The following is a 19,019-nucleotide window of genomic DNA, read 5'->3' on the forward strand; positions in this document are numbered from 1 at the left end:
AAACTTGGGCCATACATAGAAATAAAGAAATAACTGTGTAATACAGAAGATAAGTGGAAGAAATACGCAATGAGACGAAAAGAAATTATATATTTATTCAAAGACAATAATTACACTGAATTTACCCCGATTCACAGCGTTGCTCCAGACGTTACGAATACCGAGACATGGTTCTGAATAGACTGTGCGATCACCACGGACGGCAGTACATGCTCTACAACGTGCTCCCAAGCTGGCGACGAGGATGATAAGGAGGTGTTGCAATAGCGCGTTTGACTCCTCTACAAGCACGGTTGACAACTGTTGGACGGCCGGTGGTGCAACAGCGACATTCATGACTACAAGTCCAGAGAAATGAGAGACCTACACTACCCTTTACTTAACCTATCTTTGGCACGGAAAGGGGTAAAATGTGCTGCTTTTTGATAAATTACCAGATGAAATAAAATGTCTGACAGACAGCAGTAATAGTTTCAAAAACAAATTGAAATCATACCTTCTTGACAACTCCTTCTATACCACAGATGAATTCTTGAATATGAGTAAATAAATCTGGACATATAATATATGCATTTTGTGCCATTTAAGGGAATGGGATGGATAATAGAAATATTTAGGTATAACACTATAATGTAACAAAAAAGCAAAATAACATGTTTCCTGTGCGCATTTCTTGTGCATTTGACACGTTCCACATCATAATGGTTTTTCCGTGCTATTGATCAATGGAACACGTAACTAACTAACTAACTGTGGTGACTGCAGTACGTTGCCCACGCATCCCACACTTGCTGGATGGCATTTAAATTGGGCACAGGGGCAGACTACTCCATTCGCCGAATATCTCCTTCCAAGAGCTTCTCCCTCTGCACTGTTGGTCACAATCCCTCATTGTCATTTTTAAAACTGAAGTTAGGACTCAAAGTATCCCTGACAAAAAGCACACAAGGAAGGGGGACAGTGACAAAAGAACGTTGATAGGTGAGTGTTCCGTTTCAAAGATTTCGCGGTCAGCAGACCCATGACACACCACAGCAGTACAGACACGGTCCTACGCTCTGGTAGAAATGCCAAAGCTGAATCCCCCCCCCCTCCCCCCCCCCCCCCCCCCCCCGCACTGCCCGATAAAACTACATATCTATTTTTCTGCAATTATTTCTACACAAATTTAGCAAATTTGTAAGCTGATTTAGTAAAGGCGAACCATTTTTGAAAAATATCACTTACATTAACAGTATTGGTATAAAATATCACATGCAACAAATTAAAAACAGTATAGTAAATAAATTACGAGATGCACAAACTTTCAAAAAAATGGAATGTAAAATAGAGATAGCTTTGTGGAGCTACCGTACATTGATTTTAGTTCGATAAATAAAAAAAGAACAGATTTTATTTGTTGCTCATAAATTTTTTGTAGTGGAATTACTGATTAGGGATAAAATAAGAAAGGACATAATTAGTAGTTGGGAAAATATGTTTCAAGGAACTGTATTTTTATCATAATATTAATTTTCATTTCCTTGTTTTGAGCGGAACAAACTCATTGTTTTTCTCACTGAAATCAAGTTTAGCATATGTTTAGCATTCTAACGACGAGAGAGCGCAGTCTGGCGATATACGTCCACCCATACTCGATCCTAAATAAATCTTTTATCGCCTAAAGTTCGCTGAGACTTCGTTGATATTGCAGTGACTGCCATTGTCATAAGTACCCTCAAATTTATTTCGGTGTTGGGAAAAGGATCTCTTAACCCATAATTAACATAATTCAAAATATCCAAAAGGAAGAACAGTCACTGCTTTTCATACAGTCTCTCACCTGGAACTTGAAAGCAGCTAATTCATAAAATAGCTTCACTTCATTAATATTGCACAAAAATCTTCTGTACACTTTTTTAGATAAGGTACATATATATTTTCATTTCGTTTATTATTCTACCAAAGGGTTTGAAGTACTCTAGCTCAAACACTCTCCTTCCAGTCGTCAGTCGGCAGAAATCGGAAGACTTCGGAAGTAGCGTATTTACTTCAGCATCCACTCGCAGACCTTTCAGACCCTACAATACGGTAACGAAACTATAGCAAGAACATTGATGAACATGAGAGAGCTGTGTAGGCGGAACACTGTGAACCGAGCACACTGGTGTCACAGAAACCATGTCAGTGACAGATGTCCGGAAACTAGTCATTTCCTTATGATGCTACATGTCCGAATCGGCACTGCAGAAATGACACTACGACAACTCCGTGCGTTTACAATCGCAGGCGAGGGAAAGTCTTCTTCCGGTAGGCAGGAGACAGGGACACGAGGCGTAGGACAATTCACTTACTTTACCTGGCTACTCCTTAAAACGTATTTCTTTCTTTCTGTTTTTCTGTTCAGTTTTTGCAACCCCTCTATGCCTGCCGCTTTGGCGGGCCTATCCCGTCACACCCACCCGCACGGCCCTATGCAACATCATGTCTCCCTTCGCCATAACACCTGGGCCACCACAACGATCATGTTCGATAATGGTGAACGTCCTCGCGTATAGTGAGAGATGGCTAATGCACATAGGATCACTGTAGAACATGACCCAGGTGTTATGGTGTGGAGAGGCATAATGTTGCATGGGCGTACTGAACTCCAAATGTTTGAACACGGTACGGTCAGCAGTCAACGTTATTTTGACACTCTATCTCTTTCCCATGTGCCTCATCCAGGGGTGGAATAGGCCATGACGTCATTTATGTGGATGACGGTGCGCTACCATATCGAATATCGCAGGTGGAGCAGTTCTTGGAACTAGAGGATACTCGGTAAATAGACTGGCCTGCTCGTGCCCCGGACTTAAATCCCATCAAAAACGTTTGGGAAGCGCCGGGGAGACATATTACAGCATGTCCACTTGCATCAACAACCATTCAGCAGTTTTCAAGTAGGCTGCTGTAGGAATGGAACGCACTACTACAGGAACTTCTCATCTCCTCATCAAGGCTTTGGCCAGCATGGGACCACGTTACAGAGCATGGGTTGCGTCCGTAGTTATCACAAAATCTAAAATCTATTAGTAACCATGTCCTGCCTTTTACAATCTCGAGTGGACCATTATGAATCGCGGTGACTTCAATCTACTTATAGTCTCTGAACAGAAGTTTATTTTTCTCTTCGTCTCATTGCGTATTTCTTTTAGTTACCTTCTGTACTGTATTATAACAGTCCTTTTCCACGTATCGTGCAACTTCCATCGAGCTATATTACTTGACAGTGACACATCAAGCGGAGGTTACATTCATCCTTAAGTTTTGCACAACAGTGTAACGGAATGAATTTCAGTGTCATATATGCCTTTAAACAAATAGTCTGTTCTTGGCCACTATAGAATCTAGTTCATTTTTAATTAAAAGTATTTATTATGTGGTCTTTAACTGCATATCATTCATGAAAATAAATCCAGGTAAAATGTTTATGAACAACAACTAATATTCACTGAAGGATGCATACAGCCTTACATACATATGAAGAAAATTATTTCAGTTAGTCTGTTCATCTATAGTCAACACGGATTTAGAAAACATAATTCTTGTGAAATGTAACTAGCTGTTTGCGGACTATCCATGTAGATGTAGATGTGCTGTGGAGCTGTAATAAGTTGGTTAGACGGATATGAAAAAGTTTTTAAATTTGAGAACAGCCAAAAATCAGGAATTTAGGTACGGCTTTATAATACTTTTTTTGACAACGAGTGTTTACTAAAGAATAATTTCGGAAGAAGATTTAAGCTGTATGTTAAAGGTTGCCTGGGAAATTATCCTATAGTAGGCAAATCTAGCAAAATATTAATTTCATGTACAATTGCTTGAGCAGAAACTAGTGATCTCCACACTACCTGGATATCGAATTCCAGCTGTCTAAGCGTACCGGCCAAAGATGCTAAAAATTCTCTTATTTCGTTTCCCGAATAGCTAGCATATGCCTGGTACAAAATGTTACTTGAACACAGAAGAAACCTTTTTGACTTTACTTCTGAAACGTCCCCTTAGAAAAATTAATGAATTACTGTGCTGGTAAGCCCGTACGTTATTTGATTTTCAAACAGCTGAGCAGAACTTAACGTACTCAGACATTTCGCATTTCGCTCTTTACCTATTCTGATCAACACTAAAATGACACACAATATTTTTAGCGCAACGCAATTTGACTTTCAATAATCCCTACAAAAGAATGACCCTGACTAACATTAAACTATACCTTTCACAAATCACTTATCTCACCCCGGATTTCTCTTTTGTGTTGCGTATTAATTTGATTCTGGTTTTGTTTGAATTTCTTAATTTGTTCATACTCTTCTGTGTCAGTGAAGGCTACGGGTCTTGTGTCATTCAGATCATAATCTACCTTTGTAGATAAGTTAGTGAACTGATCCGAAAGTTCGGCTACTTTCTCCGATAGTGAACTGATTTACTTAGTGTGTTTTTCTGAACCAAGTTTCAGAGTGTCCATTTGTGTTGAAATCGTATCTACTGTGTCCTTTAAGTTTTCCTGAGTTTTTGCAAGTTGCGTAACCGCATCGGTAGATGCAACTGAGTCAATTTTAGCTTGCAAGGTGTCGTGATTTTCATGAACAATAGTTTGCAGTTCTTTTATGGCTGCTTCGTGATTCCGTAATGCATTTTCATGACGCGAAAAAATAGGTTCAAAATGCTCGCAAATTTGTGTTTTTACGTCATTACAGACTTTTTGACATTTAGATTCGATTTTAAGTAACTCAGCAGTTAAGCCTTCACGTGTTTGTTCAAGCGTGGTGTCTAGCTTTTGAAGCTGTTGCTGTGTTTGACTCTGATTTTGTTCCATTTGTTGTATTAATTGCAATAATAATTTATTAGTGTCTGGAATCTGTTCCTCTATGCTTTTTGGCAGTGCATTTTCACCGGCAACATTCACATTTTGACAAGCAGAAAATGTGTCCTGACTCATTTGAGAAAACGATGAGGACCCAAAACCTGAGTTTACAGTATTTGCAATATTGTGTCCTGTCATTCCGGATTCCTGAGGCGAACTGTTGCCGACCGATCGATCGATAATGCTTCCCTGTTCACTAATTGTTTCACTTCCATTTGAGGTTATTAAATCGAATCTGGTTCAAAACAGGAAATAAGTACATAAGTCTTTATCATGCACAAACCAATGGAATTTTTTGCCTAATGACTACACGGTGGACGACGCAAACGACAGGAATCTGCAGGCATGCCCAAGTTTAATGCTTAGGGAAAAAGAGTTCAATGTTCAGGTAGTAAATGGATCAGGGTCAGAAACCAATGATCATCAAATTTCTTGAGTGCCAGTTTCAACAGTATCCTTGGGTGTCTGGGCAATGAAGAAAGTCAATAACTGAGTTTCTGAAAATGACTATAGAAAGCAGTTTTTCTATCTTTACTATATTCTTCCTGAAATGAGGTCAGCCTGTAGATATTCACGAAATTAATTATATACAGCCAAACTATATCAAGTATCAGACGAAGCTGTGATGGTGACGTGACAGAACATGGTCGTAACGTCATTAACTAAATTATTAATTATCGTATCATAAGCATAAGGAAGCCATTCCAGGCTCATCAGTTCGAAATTTAGGGAATCCTTAACACCTTTAATCCTAAATGGGACTAATACAAGTTTCTTTTTCTCAGGACAGAGTTAAGGAGTAGAAGAAAGGATCTAAATCCGGCTCCCGGCCCCAAAGTGGACCCCTAGGGCTCCAGACTCTGCATCGTGCTGAATTCTGGTGGAAATCCCTCTAAACGTTAGTTTAGGCTTGTGCAGCTATGTAGTGGAGCGCTCGCGTCATCTGCTCAAGCTGCCGCTTGCTCGGGTGACAACAAGCGATTTTCGTGAAATCAAAGTTTTGAGACAGTCTGCTTATTGCTACTCTTCGTTAGGACACTGGAAGGTGAGTAATAATATCTAAACACATTCTTTAATGAGAAGGATAGGGGACGATGTTTATATCTAAGTTATGTTATCTTGGCGTTTATCTAAAACGTTATTTTAATTATAAATCTGATAATATGGGTGCCTAAAATCGGACAGCCTCCTGGTTCCCAAATCGGACCCCTCATGGTGAAAACGAAGCAGAAGAGTTGGAGTCCAACCAAAAGGAAATAGGCTATAGATGCTATTACAAGTCAAAAGATGAGCTGGAAAAAAAAGCAAATAAGCAGTATAATGCCCCGAAAACTGCTCTAATGAGGTTATCTAACACGAAATACGGCGCTCCAGAGGAAGCAGCGAATGTTAAAAGGGGCAGACGTACAGTTTTAGGCACTACCCTTGACGATGAGCTTGTCAACTATTGTCTTGCAAAGGAGGCTTCGCTTTTCGTGCTTACTCGTTGCGAATTGAGGAGAATCTCTGTTCAGTAGGCAGAAAACAATGGCCTTGAACATTCTTTCAATAATGACATCGCTGGAAGATAGTGGGTTAGACTTTTTTAAAAATGTCATCATGCTAAATTATCAGAAAGGAAACCTACTGGTACATCTTACAGCAGGGCCTTTGGTTTCTCCAAAGAAAATACACAGACGTTCTACAAACTTTTAGAGGAAGTTTACGATAAAGCGAAGTTCACACCAGACAAAATCTACAATGTGGACGAAAGCGGAATCACTGTCGTACAGTCGAAAGTTGCGAAAGTAATCGGCCAGAAGCGGAAGAAACAAATAGCTGCTTTAACATCAGCAGAAAGAGGAGTTCTTATAACTATAGTTTGCTGTGTTAATGCTACTGGTTCATTTGTACCTCCTCTGGTAATTTTTCCGTGCAAAAATATGAGTGACCAATTGAAGAAAGGGGCACTGCCAGGCACAATATTTGCAGTGCATCCTTATGGTCAGATCCAAACCAAACTATTCACTCAATGGTTCGAACACTTCATTGAAAACACTAATCCTACAAACGAAAAGCCTGTGCTACTGATCTTGGATCGGCACTTTAGCCATACACAGAACATTGACTTAATTGATCTGGCGAGAGCAAACCATGTTACCATAGTGTGATTGCCTCCTTAGAGCTCACATAAATTGCAGCCGTTGGATAGGACATTTATGAGTCCTTTGAAAGTCTAATACAGCAAAGAAGCCACGCAGTGGCCGAGACAAAATCAATGGGCTCTCTGTGCTTATGACATCATGGAGCTATTTGGCAGCGCATATGTCAAATGTCAGACAGCTCAAATTGCTATCAATGGTTCTAATGCTACAGGGATCTTTGGCAGATCAGAGGTTGACTCCACCACCATGTGGTGCATCACCAGAATTTAGCTCCTCTACCAAAACAAGTCCATTCGACATATTTCCGGTCCTGCAAATCAAAAATGGACTTCTACTAGGGGAATAAAAGGTTGTAGTTCTACTGTGATCACTTCCTCGCCCTACAAAACACAACTGGTTGAAACTAAGAAAGTTAATGAAGAAAAAGAAGCTAAAAAGCAACAGAGACGCGGTCAAGAACAAAAGGGCAGACATGGTCGCGATCACGGTTCCGTATCAGTCAGGTCTTCAGGAAAAGGAAAAGTACCAGTGAAAAAAGCGACTTCATTTCAAGAAAGAAGACGATAAATACAGCAATGGAGATAAACATGCCAGAATTCTCTAGTGGAACGTCTAAATTATATGTCATTCCAGGAGTTACGCCTTCTCAAGATGATGAATACGCTGAGTGCATCTTCTGTTCCAGGAAGCTATCAGAGAACACAGAGTTGTGAGTCATGTGCCTGATGTGTAGCTTGTGGGCACATATAGGACAATTAACTTTGTGACTTCTGCAGCTAAAGCCAATGTATTTATAAACTGCTCGGTTTTTGTTTCATTGTGTAATTTTTGAATTTCAAAATACATCATTGGTTTCATTAAAGCAGTACTTCTAATCTTAATTGTGTTTTATTTCACTGTGACATCTCTGTGACTCATTTTCATTGCTACTTAAAATACTTTGAAAGGGGGGTCCGAATTAGGCACCAATTTTCCAAAAATAAAAAATGTAAGCCTTTTGTAATTTTTTTTAGAGTAAGAAAATTATTTCAAACTGTTGAAAATTTCACCTAAACAAGTTTACAACTTGCTCATAAAGCGTAAATTTCAGATATTATATATTAAAAAAAAATAAAAACAAAATGGGGGTCCACTTTTGGGTAATTTCCTCTAATAGTGAATGGAAATACGCGGAGCACGAAGCGTCAGTTTGCAAGAATGTATCAGCATCTCTCAATGCCGCACAAAAATATAAAAACCTCTTTCCTCTTGATCTGAAAAAGAATTTTGTTCAAGCGCTTGTATTTCCAACAGCTGTGTGTTACTCTGCAACGTCTTTCTCTGGAAATCTCACAGCACTTGGAGCTGGTGATCAACGTTTGCATACGGTTTATTTCTGACGTTCGACGTTTTCATCATATTTCACCATCACATGCCCCAGCTACACTGGCTACGTGCAGAGAAGTGCAGAGATTTCCACACACTCCATCTCTTTCCGTCTTATCTAGAGTCCCTCGTATCTCTCCTCGACCTTGATGCTCTTGTGTGAACAGCAAAGCAGAAACACTCATCCCCCCTCAGAGTCAAATCCTTTGCATTACTCAGCTGCTTCCCCAAGGTCCTTTTCAATGACAGGAAATGACTCTCGGATGATCTCGCTCTTTAAAACGGAGTACTAAATAACGTATTCAGCTTGAAAAGACAGCTAATGACATATGCATTGGAACAATAACAATGTCTGCTTGTTCTCTACCCACAACATATTGTTATTACTAACCCCACCACCCCCTGAGTCTTTATAAAACCCAACTTCCACATTTAAAAAAGCTCCAAACGTCTGATTGTTTTACTAACGAGTTAAAGTGTTAAACTAGTTTTTCATGCATATCAATGTTTATAAAAACATACCTCCTGAATTATGAGTCTTACAATGATATAATATTTCAGGTGAATTCACTGTTATATTGCGACGCTATCTACAAAATGTGTCGCAGATAGATTTACTACTAAGGAAGTAATAAATTAAAAGTGTGATGTTGAAGTTTTAATGTATGAACGGTGGAAATGTAGTTATGTAATAAACTTTTTTCCGTTCATTATTTTGTTGGGGGATGTCTGAGAGAAAATGTTTCAGAAAGGATGAAGTTATGTGTAAAGACTTTTGGAAGCCACTAAGTGATCTCACTTTCAAATACTTGTTGAATATAGTCTGGGTAATCTGTGTGCTGTGAGTTAAACTGCCTCAAAACGTGTAGCTACACAGTTTCTGACTTTGATAATTGACTGACTTATTGTGTTAAGCCTTTAACGTCAGAATTTATCCTTTAATTAGTAAATTATGATGAGATTTTAAATTTTTAGATTCGGTCAATAATAATCTTTGCTGCCTCTGCAACCTACAACTGGACTTCAGTGTCTAGGTAACTGTCTTAGCCGTTTAGTAATATAAATCCAAGATGGCATTATTAGTACGGCACCACCGATTGTAGGCTATAACGATAATGCAGCCTAAGTCATCACATTCAACTACCTTCAAGTGACACAATTGCACGTCATATTTAACTGGCAGCAACATCAGCACTTCCTTATCTCTGGGCCATTCCAGGAGTCATGACATCAGCATCATAACATCTAACCACATATCGAGGGCATGGAGGGGCAAAAGAAGTCTCCCCACACCCCACCCTGAGTGCCCACTCTTGGCAGCTAAATAGGTAAAGTATTTGAACTGTCGAAAAATCTGTCAGCTATGTTTGCATTATTGACACTCTAAAATTTGTTTATGAACTAGCTCACCAATCACACTGGTAAACTTCATTTGAAGCTGTAAATCATCTGCCATGGAACATTGGAGTGAGTTGATAGCATACTTCTCTGCAAACAATTATGAAATAACATTTGCTTATAAAATACAAATAACAAAATAGGAATTCGTATTCATTTAAAATGAGTTTTACCTTGAATACTATCCCAAAAACCCTGAAAGTTGGAAATAAAAACAAGTACTGTTTCACATCCTGCTTGCTCCTGTCACCAGCAAATAGTTGCATTGTAGAAAACGAGTGGTTACTGCCACCAGCAGATGGCGACACTGTAAAGTCGAAGGATGTTTGATCTTTGTACTACGATTTCTTACCAACACCAATACATTGCTGCACACTTAAAAAACTCAACAGAGTAGTAAATTAATTGTTTTCCACATTTGAGATACTGAAAAAAATTCTAAAATGTCTGTAAAATAAGCCAACAGTGCAAAAGATAGGATGTTTCTATTGCTTGTTGAGGTCAATACATGAAAAAACTATGTGGGGCCCCAATCAATTAATGTGATGCAATATTGCAAAAATATATCTGCTATGTAAAAAAAAGTGTTTATTAATTTCCACATATACACATATTCACCAAATTACGCTCAAAATGTATGTAACTAAATGCTAGAGTTCAATGCCTAATAACAATTGACATTTGAGAATCTAGGCATAATAAAATGGCGCCATGAAACTAAGCCAAGGAAGCTTATAACTGCAGAAAAATACCCTTTTGCTAAAACATACTGCACTAAACTGGCAAATAGATAGGCTGAAACTCGTTAATCAGGTCTACTCTTGATGTAAGTCGTAACACACCCTCAGAATTAATATTTCTGCATTTAAATTGTTCTCAAGAAACTTTTTAGCAGAGACAAATATAATTCATTTTTTTAGTCACAAAAAAGATATAAACGATGCTACGGATTGCCGATTATTGGCGTTATTGCAGATGACACAGTCCTACTAATGGTTATGTAAGTAAGAGCAGTTTGTAGTCTAAAAGCTCCCTAAAAGGCTTTATGGACTGTATTTTTTCTGTATTATTGCTCAAAACATTCTAATAATACGTCTCAGCATGAAAAGTGCGACGTTCACGTTGCAGCGGTATCTATATATGTAATGTGTGTGCAGTTGAACTTTTGGAAACCTTGGCTCGTGAAAACAAAACTCGTAACCAACTACACCACCGCAACTATTTCGTTAAGGACCGAAAGAATACGGTGCGTTTACTACGAAAACATCACGTAAACAGCAGAGGGACACGAGCTGCTCGTAAACATGCGACCAAAGATGGTAACAATGGTACAGGTGACATTCCAAAAACAATGCCAGAGTCGATATCTCGGAAAATAGGTGAAACGACTTACATATATTGCGTGACACTTTTCAGGCACAGATTACAGATTACAGCATCTAAATTATCTGCATAACTCATTAAAAATACATGTTCATCACAATATAAGCACAATCGATACGAAAATTCGATTTTACTTGCCTTGCAAGAACAATGAGCCATCAGTATAAGCCTAACACAGGATATTTTCTGATCACTCTCCAATGCTGTAAATGGTAAACAAATGCCCAAACATGTATTAAATTCAAGCGATTCTCTACAATGTACAGATATGTGGATGTAGGTGTGGGAGTTGTCGTTTCCTAAAATCTAGAGGGTCACAACTGGGAATTACATTAGAGACTCTTCCTACCCATGATACTGCATCAGCTGAAATATAGACTCAATATGAAGCCCTCAACCACATCTTTCAAGTTAGGACTTCCAATGAGCAAAGCTTAAACAAAAGTCGCTGTAAATATTACAAGGTATTATACCAAACATTGCTGTGTGGCAGAAAGACATTGTGGGTTTGCGCAGACAAAGATTCAGCGTTGTAATACACAGAAAACAGAGATAAATCATGTGATTACAGCAGAAGTAGCGGTTAAATGTTAAGCATTACGCTTATGTTTGTGCTTAGCATGAGCACTTAGGACTGTCTACGGCTGCTACTGCACAAAAATGTAAGTGGCTGGCTGTGGTGTCAGCATATTCACTAGGCTGGTTGCTTCCACAAAATACCGTCATATAGCCCACCGATAAATATATCCTTTCCTGCAGAAATCCTCAGTCCAATTGCAAATTACTGCTTACCTGTTCTCCTCATAGTGTCCTACACACAATCTCATCCCCAGGCATCTCAATGCAATCTCGGTCCAGGAATTGTACATGACTACCCCTGTGATTACTGGAATGCCTTCTGAGAACATGTTGCTACCCACACTGGAAGCCAACCCCTAAATTTCCAGCAACCTGATGACATCAACATACCACAGCCTTCCTGCAGCAGACCTTGTCAGTCACAACATTTGCCTGCATCCCTATGAAGGCCATAGAACCCCATCACCTACTCTCCCCCTTTTAGCCCTGCTCCTTCTCTGAGAATCCTGTCGTTTATACCGCTCCTTTCAAGGAATTCATCACCAGCAAACATTCGCTCGCAACTGGCAAATAAAGAGACACATCAGGAATTTACTAAAGACTAAAGAACGCTAGAACTGACCCCAGACATGCACCAGACTCAACATTACACTCCCCAACAACTCTCAAGTTCTGGAAAGCATTCCACCGAATCATTGGCAGTCATTCCATCCGTCACTACCTGCTCCTACATAACAACCATCCTTTAGCTGACAACCTGAGCAAAGCTGACCACTTTGCATCCTATCTCACTACCATCTACTCCATCCATGATGACCCTCTTTCTGATTGAAACTTCCTGGCAGATTAAAACTGTGTGCCCGACCGAGACTCGAACTCGGGACCTTTGCCTTTCGCGGGCAAGTGCTCTACCAACTGAGCTACCGAAGCACGACTCACGCCCGGTACCCACAGCTTTACTTCTGCCAGTATCTCGTCTCCTACCTTTCCGATTACTTCCTGTTCGCTACCATAAATGAATGCACAGACCCCATTAACCCATGCCTTTCTCCCAGCTTCCAGTACTTGGACAACATACCATAAACAGGATTAAACACCCTAATCACAGCACATACAATTAAAAAATTACTTCACACAAAACGCAACACACCTCCTGGTCACGACAGCATTAATGCCGCGTCTCCTTTCTAGTCACCCTTGCCGCCCCTTATACCACCATCCTCTCCTCAGGTTACTACCCTGAACTGTGGAAAACCATGAAAATCCAAATTTGGGGAATGCTAGGCTGCTCTATGACTAGTTGGATAAGTCAGTTCAAAGATCTGCAGAAGGCAAGGGTATGCGATCTCTTGTAACACAAAGCTTAGTATACCATTTCACTGTTCAAACTAAATTTCTGGCCGATGTCAGCTTACCTTCTTATGCTAACGTAATCGTCTTGTCTTCGACCACTGCTGAGATTCGGTATACTACCTGTGAAATTAACTGAATTGTATTTACTTCGTGCAAAATCTTACACTGTGCACACAACACCTGACTTGGAGTTATACAGTGATACATATAGAATTGCTTCATGAGTCTTTAAGAAATGTTGTTAAAAATAGGCGGTACCAATTGTCTCATTGACTCTTTAGTCAGTGGTTTGGTATAAAACCGACAAAAACGAAATCTCATTTGTCTTTCATCATTTCAAAAATAAAGTTTTCAAAACAATTCTTTTCTCTTCTAAAGTTTGATAAGGCGCTAACGTTTATGATGGGGGGGAAACGGGGAGGGGGTTGGGGAAGGGGGGGGGGAGAAAGAAGGAAGACTAGTTAATATTTCATGGCACATAAGGGTAATCGTCTCAGAAAGGTTGGGAACCAATACAATAAACTTTACCTATGTCACAGATATGACGTTTGTCCCATTCGTTATTTAATGTTATTCCAAAGACTTAGTGACTGGAGATGGGTTGTGCACATCCACAAGTATCGATTTTTGCCTCTTCTAAAATGACGCAAACCCCAACAAAGCGTTTAATCCACAGGGTGTGGAGGCTGTAATTCAAGCAGATTGTGTGTTTTTAGGATGATGAATTGGCCTCAGTTTTTGGCGTTGTCCTGAACTGTAATCACCATGTTGATTTAAACTTTTTCGGTCACAATGTGTTGCTCTTTCTTCTAAATCTTCATGATGAATATGCTTTCGACATTTGCGACTTGTAAGGTGACAACAGCCACGTTCAGAGGGCTGCATGCATACATTCCTGGTTTTAGTGAATAATGGCGCCCTGCTGCACGTCGATTAGCCAGAGACAATGTCTGGGACAGAGGGAAAACGTGGCAATGTGATTTTCACCTGTGACGTTATGTCAGATACATTGTTCTCACACGTCCATTTCCCCATGACATCGCTGACATAGGAGGACGTGTCAGGCAAACGCCACTGACATCGATCACGTTGGGAACAGTGAGGGCGATACTGGACTGCGGACTGGACGTGTACGGCGTGACTAACGGTTCGCATACTGACTTCCGTGCCGATGCCCAACTATGACTCTCCCCCACTTTAACTCAGCACATGACTAGTACTGCTGGGGTATGGTTGACATTGGCATGGCAATGCTCATTTCCGAGAGAAGATGTGCTCAGATTCTAAAATTCCTGAAGCCAGCGGTAATTAAGGAGTACAACATCGCTAACTTGTAACATCAAAGATACCCCTAACAAGCTAATATTCCACACCTGAAGAAACTTATGTACACCCTACCTTTCTGATCTATGAGCACTATTGTGCGTAACTAATTTATTGTCACGTGTGTTTATGTGAAGACATTTGCAAATGCTTCTGTGATCGGGTCGACTGTAAAATAGTAACTGTGGGTTTAGCCTAAGGGTGCACACAGAACGAAAGCGAGCTACCTGCGCAGGGGGGCCCGGTTTGAGGCGGCTTGACCCAGTATGGAAAATACCCCATTGTTATCTAATGAGGCAGCACACAATGACAGCCAAATGGCTGCGCCGACATGGCGTGGACCAGCGCCTACCGGCGAGGCAGAATGAATGAGGCACTATTTGCCTGCTTTTGGAGCGCCGGTTAGCGATGCTCTGCGCTTCAGAATCGATGCGCACGCCCTGTAATCTTCCTCAAACGATTTTACAGAAATGAATCAGTAAAAAAATGATTTTACCTTTAATTATAGCTTCACATGTCATCTTTATGGTGCAGTGCCCAACTTCTCGCTAATGGTCATGCTTATTGTGATATTCTCATTGAAGTTAGATGCTGCGCGAAATTCGAAAAATATTGCAATCAAAAATATGGGTTGTAAACGTTTTGCGTTTAGTGCATATTACACCATATGTTGCTGTGAGTGAAATTTAGCTAAGATACTGAATTTTTCTCTATACTTGAGAGGAGGTCTCTATCTGTCTCCAGTCTCGAGAAAATGGAATTCGTGTTGCACGTACACTTCCGACCGCTTGCCCCCGCGAAAATGAAATATTCATAACATACCTCATATCTCCTAAACTGTTCGAGATATCGATACGAGATTTTGGCAAGTGATACCACGCAAAGAGGAGAGTAGTTTGCTCTATAGCTAACGTATGGAACTTCCTCATCTACCGTGAGCTATGGTTTTTAATTTATTTTTTCAGTCTAGTGCTGTAATTTTTTAAGAGTCTTCGACAAAGAGAATTTACTACTATGGAAATCAACGTGAAATTTTTTGTCTTGTATTACAGCAGACTGATTCAGTGAGGTTTACCGTAAGGTATTGACCACCCTGGTCGCCTATAACTTGTTTAATAACACACTCTGTTTCACGATTCTGTCGTAATACCTACTGCAAGGAGGGTTTGTGCAATTTTCGTTGTGTTTTGGCATAAAAGCGAAATTAAACTTGTCAACAAGAGAAACGTGGCTAGTCCTCATAATTGATGAAGCTTAATCAAATGAGTAATGGTTAACAGTTCAGAAAAAAGTAATTCACCAATTCTGTTGCAATTTGGTGGGATTCTGTAACCACTGTATTTTTAATACTGAAGAAGAGGAATGGAAACTCGCCAAAGGATTTTCTTCTAGTTTTTAATTTGAGAAATATGAAAATAATTCACAGCAAATAGTGAAGCACATTTTTGTTCCAGTTCCCATTAGGGTTAAGTGGTAAACTTCACTATAATTATGTTTTAATGTGTTAAGAATAGATTATACATATTTATTATTTTAAATTTAATGAGTAGTCTGAAGCTGTTCGTAAAGCAATGACTATCACATTTTTCTAACATCCTTATCTGCAGATACACAGGCATCAAACTCGTTAATTCTTATGGTACAATATTGAATTCCTATATATCTCGTAACTCTGAAGCTGTCAACACATTGATGACATGTAGAACTTCGCCAACCATTCCTGCCAGGGAGTTTCAAGTCAAAACAAGTCACAGAATTTCAAATGTAAAGATGCCGCAATTCTACAAATACACAGGTGTCCCTATTTCAAAGGAAATACAAAGCCATTATATTATTAGGTATACAGGATATCATTTACAAAGCAAATATTTGTGAATATGTCAAATGCGGATTGCGTTGTAAAACGGATGCACTATTAAATACTTGTCTGTTTAGGAAAAAATAAACTTTTAAAATTACTGAAAAACGTGGCTGCTATTCGTTTATTCAACATGTTTCCAGAACATTTTACTCTGTGTAGCGTTATTTCTAATTGTTCTAGGAGTTCAAGTTTTTTACTATGGTCTTATGTGAGGAGTACTTATAAGATATTGTGGATGTCACTAGTCTTTGTCTGCTAAGGTACATGTGGTTGGCTATTGTCGATTATTCCAAGTGGTTATTCATATCATGAGTGGAAAGTTCTTTCTGTTTTGCGTATGTAAAATACAAGGCAGCTATTACATTGTAATTTATATATTCCGCTATGTTCTGTTATTGGGGTGTTTGTGTTTACTGCATGAGGTAAGAGGTGTCCAAGTGTGTAGTTTGCGGAGAATGATATTTTAATATTGGTGTTTCTAAATAAGTTAGCAATTTCTTGTGATCTTCTGCCTAAATAGGGAATACTTCTGATGAAGTGTGTTGTGTCAGTTGTTACTCTTGTAGTGCTTCTGTTACTGATGTTGGTCTGTATTTTGTTGGATAGGTTGTCAATTGATTTTTCTGAATACCCATGTTGCTTTGATCGTATCAATTTCTTGTGTTCAAAGGTATCGTGTGTGCCCTGTTCAACATGGGTCTAAATGCAGCGTACTTGTGTGTGTTTGAATGGTGTGATGATTTATGTATTGTGATATCAGTGCCGGTTAGTTTCTGTAAATGTAAAAATTTTGTTCTTGTTGTTAATTAACAACTGTGATGTTTAAGAAGTTTAGTTTACAGGATATGAAATACGCCGAGAAAGCCGGCAGTCGCAAGTTTACAGGATTTCATCGAAACTGCAACAGAATTGGCGATTTACTTTTGTAGGCCCTTACTATAAGTTTGCACTCGGCACAGGTCGAAAGGGCAAACAATCGACAGTGTCGGGTTACGAGAGCGAGTGTGAGTTGAGTCAGTTCCCTGGTTGCGGGCCGAGCGGGTGGAGGCCGGTTGCTGTGATACAAGGCTGACCGACACAGGGAGCGGCCATCGCCACGGTTTAACCCCTTTGTGTTAGAATAATACGGGAAAGTGAAGAAGTATAACTACGATAGCGATCAGTGATATTTCTGTGCCGATATTTTGTGGTTTCGCGTCTACCGCGCCGGCATCATTTGGATTGCAGTGTTGGATTGCAGTGTTGGATTGCAGTGATTGTATTTAGCGTGTGACGATTGATGAGTAACGAAGAAGCCTGTGCTGAGATTAGCCGTAATTAAATATGTATGACGAAGGCAGTGGCTGTCTCCTATTTCTTGTGTTTTTGAGACGAATATAGGTATTGACTAGTGAAGCTGTGTTGGCGTTCTTCTTGTCACCAGACATTTCATTATTACAGCATTTGAGAAGGACAAAATGGAATGTAACAACTCCGTAGCAGTCAAATTCGATTGCCAGCCCCATTAGGTACACGGTCACATTAATTAATATTTATTTGGGCTGCTATTCAGATCCCAATCGAGCGGGATACATAAAGCGGAGGTGTTACACCCTTGGCTTACCGTGAAAGGACTAGTGCAATTTTCGGACGAATCGTAAAGAACAATAGGTAATTTTACCTTGCTTAAAGCGAGAATTTTTTTTTTTTTTTCATTTTGGATCCAGACAGAGCATAAACTTTGAAGTCGCAACAAGAAACAGTGCATTTTGAACAATATGAAGTAATAGCATCTTACGATTGTGACTAAACTTTTTCCTTGCCATATTAGATAAGAATAATAGTGTCAATAAACTGTGTTGTAATGTGCAAACGCGTAAATCCGCACGAAAAACTGTGAAAAGTGAACACTAAAGAAAGACACGTGTGAACATTACTATAGAAAAACGAACTAAGAAGCCTTAAAGAAGAGTTTAGTGGTAATATTTTGACTGAAATTGCTTTTTGAATAGTGAAAATCGGACAGCTTCATGTGGTCCCATAAACTGTTACGCAGACGACAATTTATTGTGGCGACGCAATTGTTGAGTGACGTCACGCAGACCCGTGTAGCAGCTGCGCCAAAGAGCTTCGATCTGCGAGGTGATTTCACACGTCATCCCCAACTACCTGTGCAAGGAGTAGGTCAAGCACAGACGTACTACACCGACGATCTTCAGCGCGACTTCGAGACACCGAGCGCCGACCTGGCATCTAGCGGCTGAACTACAAAATATGCCCGCCTGCAGCGCCACGGAGCGGCCGACGGAGAACTGCGACGACTCGCCACAGATCTTCAGCGCGACTTCAGGCGGCTCCGGCAGCAGTACAGCGCCACGCCCACTTCAAACGTCAAAACATCGCGACTCATGGTAACGTCAGTTGGTGAGTGAAGACGACTGGTTGACATAACATTAAATTGTAGTGTACAGTCTTCGCGGTAAATAAACATTTGTAAACAGGGTTTCGCGTTAGGAAAAGTGCCCAATTACAGTAATTTCCGAAAAGTTTGCGAAACATACTCTGAAATATAGCATACTTATTTATGCATACTGCGCAGTCTAAATGGTGACTATGCAAATATGCTTATTGTTTTTGGGGATTTTACATTTATAGATTTTATGAGTGGTGTGATTTATCTTGTTTAGAACATTTTACATAAGCTGTGTATGTGAGAATTGATATTTGAAGTTATTAGGTTTTGAGAGTT

The sequence above is a fragment of the Schistocerca serialis genome, chromosome 2 (genome assembly GCF_023864345.2).
Source record: "Schistocerca serialis cubense isolate TAMUIC-IGC-003099 chromosome 2, iqSchSeri2.2, whole genome shotgun sequence".
In the NCBI taxonomy this organism is placed as follows: Eukaryota; Metazoa; Arthropoda; class Insecta; order Orthoptera; family Acrididae; genus Schistocerca; species Schistocerca serialis.